Source organism: Amblyomma mixtum, chromosome 10, assembly GCF_055824585.1.
Source record: "Amblyomma mixtum isolate Tamu chromosome 10, ASM5582458v1, whole genome shotgun sequence".
Classification (NCBI taxonomy): domain Eukaryota; kingdom Metazoa; phylum Arthropoda; class Arachnida; order Ixodida; family Ixodidae; genus Amblyomma; species Amblyomma mixtum.
The window spans coordinates 68,666,711-68,674,471 of record NC_143021.1 but is presented as its reverse complement, the minus strand read 5'-3'; the positions used below and the strand labels follow the sequence as shown (position 1 = coordinate 68,674,471).

General features: G+C 48.4%; 1 pseudogene; it reads left to right on the top strand.

The window, feature by feature from the left end:
* The first annotated feature begins 366 nt into the window (after positions 1-366).
* LOC149326038 (uncharacterized) lies at positions 367-6,957 on the top strand (annotated as a pseudogene).
* The last annotated feature ends 804 nt before the right edge of the window (positions 6,958-7,761 follow it).

Sequence of the window (7,761 nt, the reverse complement as noted above, 5' to 3'; positions counted from 1 at the left end):
TCTACCAGTTGTAATGGGAGGGGGACGAAAAAACAAAGGGCGGGTATTACGACGCAGAAATCCTTCAGATGACAGGTAAGAACACCTTTATTACTGTCTGAGTACTTTTGTAATTTCTACTTTGCGGCAGCTGTAGCTACCCGTGTATTTCCAGTGCCTTTAATTTACGCGTAGGGTGTTGATTGATATTGAAACTTCATTCAGCCTGAATGTATGTACCGCCGTGAGCACGCTTAGCACGAACGGTTGAGCGATTGTTTTTCGCTGACGTTAGTGCCGCTGTGCGTCTGCCGCTGCGTCTGAGACAAAATTAAAGTGGAAGCAGGTCACGAGCTGTCTCCAACGTCCGCAAACATACCGTGCAGTATGGTCTTGGACTCTGCGCCCAGCGCTCAGAGGCTGTAATATCAGTGCAGGACGCGCAATTGAGCGTTCCTGTTAAGTGTGCTGACGGCGGTACAGCACTCGAATTTGCTTGTCAGGGCTTAGGAATGTGTTCTTGAGCTTTTCTGTCTTTCGTAACGCGCACCGTTCTTGTGCAGTTCTCACGTTCAACTTGCAGGTTTGCGAATTCCGTCCTGTTTGCAGCATGTTGCATGTTGATGGATGTGACGAAACTAATCTGGCTGTTTCCGGTAGATGGTAGAGTCGCCCGGCTGAAATTCTCCCGGCACCTCCATCAACTGGGCCTCGTAAATACGTTTTTCTTTTTTTTTTTCCAGTGGTGCCCCTCTAGGCACCCTTCAGTTGTAGTAATGAACTGTCTTATGTACAAGGGATGAGTGGCTAGTGTTCCCAGGGTGAACCCGTTGCTTTTTTTTTTTTGGGGGGGGGGGGGGGGGGGGTGTTGTGTGTATCACTTGGGACTAGTTCGGAAGCTTAAAACGTATACTTCACTGCTCTTGGTTACAGCTTAGTTGATGACCACGTCCTAGCTACGTGTATTGAATATTAAACTGTGAAGTCCTCTGTAGCCGAGAAAGCTGCCAAATGTGACAGAGGTTCTCACGCCACACAAGGTAGGAAGTGTCGATTCTGCATTGTTTCTTGAAAACTTGACATGAATGCAAAATTCTAGAGGCACCGTATACTGTGCGGTCAGTGCACATTAAAGAACCCTAGGAGGTCGAAATTTCTGAAGCCGTTCACTGCGGTATCCCTCATAGCCTGAGTCCCTTTGGGACGTTGAACCCCCATAAAGCAAAAACCTGGGGCTGCACTTTCATATAGCAATGATTGTTACTGCTGCTGAACAGTGGCGGAAATGATTCATTCTAAAAAAAAGAAAAAAAAAGAGGACAGATTACTCAATTGAGCAGCCAGTCTCTGGTGAGTGTTGGGGGAATTCTGGCTGATGGCCACATAGGCACTGTCAATTAAATAATTTAGAATAGAAGCTGCTTGAAAAAGCTTGGTGCAGGAAACATTATCTTGTATTTTATCATTAAAATCAATGTATAGAAAATTGTGCGAACACACTCCTAAAAGAGATTTCTTCTCTTCCCAGAATCCACAGAAGAAATGGATCACTATATTTCTGGTCACAGGCATCGTGGAGTAGTCGCGCGCCCCCCAAAACGTCCAACAGAGCTGGCACGGGATAAAGTATGTATTGGCAATTTAAACCCGAATCTTGTAAAGAAATGTGATGTTTAATACGTTTTCAGTAGCGTTGTGTTACATGCAAGCATTTCTGCAGTTTGCATACAAAGAAATTTAATTTTTTTATAATGTCAAAGACAACATGGGTAAATACGTGTTTTGACACTGAGTTAACTACTGCAGGTTCTAAACATCCAAAAGTTGCGGATGCTCGCACGACAGGCCGCAACGGACGACCTTATGGCCAGTGGCACGGAGACAGCAGCAGAGAAAGAGGTGCAGAAGCTGAGGAAAGAAAACCAGGAGCTGCGCCAGCTGAACATCAAGCTGCAGCATCAGCTCTTGCGCTTCCTCTCAGCTGATGGTACACTCCTTATAATGAGTTTTTTTTTCTATATTTCCTGCTGTGCAAGCATATTGATTAAATGTTTTCAGGTCACATAACCTGGGAAAATTTTTTGGGTCGTTTAAGAAGGAAGTGTGTGTGTGTTGGGGTGGGAGGGGGGAATAGCTTACGGTGCATATTGGAATCTGCGGACTGAAGAGGAACTTGCTCTCACTTCGAAGGATTTAACCTAGCCATGACTGCTGACAAATCTTTTTGTGTTACTCTTTTACTCTCTTCCCTTGCTTTAAAACACCATACCAATAATCGTTGTACCTGCTTCGGTGGCTGAGTGGTCAGGGCACTCGGCTGCTTAGCCAGAACACCTCTGTTCAATCCTGGCCGTGGTTGCGGCGTTTTTAAGGAGGCAGAACACAAAAAGGGTCCGTGTACTCTGCAACGTCTGCATATTAAAAACCCCATGTGGTCAAAGTTATTCCGAAGCCCTCCACTGCGGTGTCCCTCATAGCCTGTGTGTCGCTTCGGGACATGGATTAATTGTAAATTGTGGCTAAGCCATAAATCACAATTTTTTATTTGTTCACAAAGTCAACACGCTAGTAGTTCACTCAGTCATGTTGGCTTGTTCAATAAGACCAAGCTTTCCATTAATGTCAGATCTTAAAATTCATTAGTTCAGGTGTTGGAAAAAAATAATAAATTCCTGACAAAGCCATATCTAAACATGCAGTTTCTTGTGGGACACGAACTGATAGATTTTTTGGCACAGCAGTGAGCCATGCCGCATAAAATCCCCAGCTATGGGAAGGAATAACGGGGGATAAGGTTGTAGTGGAGCTTATTTTGGAGGCACTTTTCGCACAGGTGCATGGCTGATTATGTTGGAATCAGTGTAACATCTACCACAAAACTGCGTCTCAACTTCACTCGGGCATGAATCTGCAGTCCAAATGTCAACCAGCCCATGCATGAGCGTGTATGAGGGCTGTTTGTGGAGTGCGAGGCGTTTACCGTGGGAACCGGCACACAATATTATGAATACACGGGACATGTGCCTCGCGGCCCGCTCCTAACAAAGACTCGTCCTCTGTGGCTTCAACATTTCTCTTTGAAGCACCGAGGCGACCAACTTGGAACGCATTCTTGCAAAGAGCAGTAAACACAGTAGAGAACGCCGCAGCCAGGCAAGGGTTGTACTGCTCCACTCTGCCCCGCTGAGGAGCGTTCTTTGAGTGTGGTAGTTTAGAGGCCTTGCACTGGATAAAGCGGGAGTGCTTCACATTGTACTCTTGAGGGTAGCTCAAGTATTGTCTGTTTTCTGCCTCAATGTATAAGAAATTAGGCTGTGCTCAAATTTCGCGTTACAAGAAACCATGAAGGTTGGTGAAGTTTTTTTCATTGGCCTATATCTGGGCCACCCTTTGCAGCACTGCCTGCTGCGTCTACACCTTCCGCGGCCCTGGCTGCTGCATCTGCCAGTGCTGCACCTGCTAGTGCTGCACCTGCCCGTGCTGCATTTGCCTCTGCTGCATCTGCACCTGCGGCATCTGCTTCTTTTGCACCTGCGGCACCGGCACCTGCGGCATCAGCAGCTTCTTCATCGACGGCTGCTACATCAGCGGCTGCTACATCGGCAGCTGCTACCTGGGCGCCTGCAATAGATGCCCCTTTGGCTGAAGTGTTCTCAGCTCCGTCCTCTCCGCCTACAGCCACCTCTGAGCCTCCACCGAGCCCCATTCCTGGAGCCCTGGCTCGTGTGGACTTCACAGAGGGCTTGGGTAGCCAGGAGGAAGGCCCCACCAGGTAAGGCACACAAGTGTGCACATTAGCAGAGGATGGGAGGGTATGTTTAAAGATACAGCTTAATAATATTTAATATTAGTAGTAACGTTACTACTTCGTTGTTTCACATAATAGCGAAGGCGAGACAATGAAACTCTTGTGCCACAGACACTGGCAAGGTGGCAGAAGCAGAGTACATTCACAAGCAACAAATTTGCCGGGCAATTACTATTCAGGCAGCTTCATTCCTTCAGTGACAGCCATAACATTAAAGGTCCCCTGAAGATGTTCAGAGATTACAAACAAACAAGTACTCTGGATAAATTGGGCCGCTAGTGGCAACATCTGTACATCGTTTTTTGGTGTTTTCTAGCTGATAAAAGATCACATTTTGAATGAGAGTGATCTCTGAGAATATAACGTGATCCAGGGCAACTCAAATTTATATTGTGTGTTCCTCTAAATGGTAGTGTAGGAATGCAAGAAAAACACACCTGTACTTCCATCTTTTCATAGCTTGCAGTGTATGTGTGCGTGCTTTGATAATACTGCACTTTTCAGTTGCTGGAACCAAAACAAAAGACAGCGAAATTTCTTGATTGTGATAGCTATATCTCCAGTAATAATTGGTCAATACAGAAAATTTTTGTGGGAGGGCATTCTTTGAAAGAGGCCGGAGACCACTGAAGTCAAACAAAAATTCAAACAGATGGGGGTCAGGTGCACTCGGGTGCGACGAGAGCAGTGTGGAATGAAGCACAACTCTTGGTTCGCCATATTCGAGCTTAACAATAGACTCGCATGGGACCTGGGTATTGATTTAGGCAGGATGTGTGATATTGTAGCGTGCAACACGAAATAGAACACCGGAGCTGAGACGACAAAACAGCGGCGGTCCCTCAGTGGCCAAGCGCGCGAGCGTGAGCCAACTAACTTCTTTCTCTTCTCGTGCATGCACTACTTCTGTCTCTTCGAATGCATGTATCACTGCCCCCCTCTTCTGCAGCATCGACACGATGTGGCTAGGAGAGAAAAGTCACCGAAAGGGGAGAACACAGCTGCAGTGAGCCGCAGTTCAGTCAGGTAGCCGGTCGTGGTAAGGCTTCATGCGAACAACGTGTACGACTTCAGTTCGGTGCGACCGGCGCGATGAACAAGCTGTCGGGGCGGGAGCAACTGCATACATGGTCTGTTCAGAAAGTAGTAGGACTCATTTTTTTAAACAAAACTTATTCAAGAGAATAGTACAAACGATTACAATTTTTCAAGGTAGCACCCTTCCGCACCTACTCACTGCTGCTAATGAGTTTTACAATTTTCGTACGCCTCCAGGAACGCCTGGACCGGAATGCTGTTTAGCTCCCTCGTCACGGCCTGCTGAACCACCTCTACCGATCCGTGATGTTTCCCCTCGAGCGTCGATTTTATTCTCGGGAATAGAAAAAAGTCTGGCAGGGCCAAGTCGAGGCTGTAGGGGGGCTGAGACAGCGTTGCCGCCTTGTGCGGGACAAAAAATCTGGGTCCTCATTCAGATGACGAAGAAGATCCTACCGGTGGGCCTTTTCCTCCTCTGACAATACTCCCGGCACCAACCTCGCGCACGCTTTCCTCATGGGTAAGTTTTCTGTCACGATCCCAAAAACTTGGGTTTGAGACATGTTTACGCAAAAGGCGTACTGGCGCTAAAAAACGAAGACAACACACACAACAGGACAGGACTGGCGCCAACTTCCAACTAGTTTATTCACAGAAAAAAACCACTTAAGAACCACACTGCATGCAAAAAGATACAGACAAACCAGAAACAAGGGGTGATTTAACAAAGATGCACGTGCCAAACGGACCAAAAGGAATGATTATAACGCTGCAAGAGACCCACTCAGAAACCTAATCTCTTCTTCTGACAATGACACAGATGGCACGTGCATCTTTGTTAAATCACCCCTTGTTTCTGGTTTGTCTGTATCTTTTTGCATGCAGTGTGGTTCTTAAGTGGTTTTTTTCTGTGAATAAACTAGTTGGAAGTTGGCGCCAGTCCTGTCCTGTTGTGTGTGTTGTCTTCGTTTTTTAGCGCCAGTACGCCTTTTGCGTAAACATGTCATGCTACAACCAACTAGCTCAAATCAAAGTATTGTTGGGTTTGAGGAATGCTCAAGTCATCAGCAATCATTCTGATAGATCACTGCTAAGTAAATGTTTCCCTCGCTACACATTTTCGTTGGTCTTGCTGCTCGAAGGGCGTCTGAAGCGGTCGTCTTCCTCCACTGTTTCCTTACCTTCTCGGAAAAGCTTGTGCCTATCAAAAACACCTGATCTACCCATAGAAGCGTCACCGTAGGCCTCCTTAATCTTGTTGTGAGTCTGTTTGCCCGTTTTACCAATATTTACTCAAAATTTGATCGCGTATCGCTGATGAAGTAAACGCTCGACGATTCTGCGTGACGAGACGTTTCGACAGGGGTTCACAGTACAAGCGACCTCCTCTTTTAACGGCCGAGAGCCGACTGCCGAGTGGTCACCTGGCGACCGAAGACAAGCTGAAAGGGGGTCAGTCGGGTTGTTTCCTGCAGGGCGGTGTTGTACGCAAACGTTACGTACGGCAGAATGGCGTCCCAAGTTCGATGCTCGACGTCAACGTACATTGATAGCATGTCGGCTAGTGTGCGGTTGAGTCGCTCTACCAACACGTTTGTCTGCGGGTGATACGCCGTAGCACGTCGGTGGTTGAAAACATTTATTGAGAAAAGTAAAAGAAAGTAAGAAAATGAAAGGTTACAGAACGGGTGGTGTCCTCATTTCAGGACCCCAGTGGCTATCGGTGCCGCCCAGGCTTGTTTGATCAGCTGTTGCTGAATGGCAAGGTCCGAGCTCAGCAGAGTGGCCTCCCACTGCTCCATTGTTCTAGGGAATTTTAGTTCCAATGGTTTTGGCCCAACGCACCCACTTGTAATGTGGTATGTTGTGGGATGTTCTTCGCACCACGGGCAGGAGCCTTCGTAACGGCCCGGGAAAATAATGTGGTACTTATATGGATTAGGAACGGTGTCGGTCTGGAGTTGCCTCCATTCGCGCGCCTCCTGAGCATTTAGCCTTTTATGCGGTGGGGGGTACTGCTGGCGAAGCGTTCTAAAGTATTGGAGCCGTGCACTGTAGGCAGTGGGGATTTCGGGGGTGGTGGTGTCCTGGTCGGGGGTGTCAGTCGCTCGGTTGGTGTGCCCTCGAGCTGACAGGTCCGCGGCCTCGTTTTCCTCGAGCCCCGAGTGCCCCGGAACCCATGTGATTTCGTGTCGGAGTTCGGAATTGTGTACAGGGGAAGTCGTTGCAAATATGGTCAACTTTTTGGGGATTCTTCCTGCGAGAAGAAGTCGACATGCCGCCTGGGAGTCCGACACAATCTTCACTTCTTTGCCGTGCGTATCTGCATACTGGACGGCGAGCGCTATCGCGGCCGTTTCAGCTTCGGTGACCGTGCAGTGCCTCAGGGAAACGCTGGCCACTTCTTGAAATGTCGAGTCCACCACCACTGCCGTGGCGCGCGTGGCGTCTCTGTGTAGGGCGGCGTCTACGTATAGAGTCTTGGAGCTGCGGGCGACTGTGCGCTTTAAGTCGTCGGTTCGTGCGTTGCGTCGGCCCTCGTTGTGCGAGCGTTCTTGGGTAGTGGGTTGACGTGGACCCTATTGCGGTACTTGGGTGAAAGGTTTTCCGTCGACGCGATGACATGGAGATCGGCCGGGAAGCCGATTCTAATGAGTATCTGCCTGCCGGTTTCCGTGCGAAGGAGTCGCTCTCGCTGTGCGAGGAGGAGAGAGTCTCTGATTTTGTCGAAGGTGTTGTGAAGTCCCAGTGCTTCGAGTTTGGTGTTGGTCGTATACGGGGGTAGTCCGAGGGCGTGTTTGTATGCCGTGCGGATCAGCGCGTCCGCCTTCTTGAAGTCTTGTCTGAGAAGAGCGTGATACGGAAGACCGCAAGAGATGCGGCTGAGGACAAGCGCCTGCACCAGTCTTATTGTGTCTTCTTCTCGCATGCCCTTT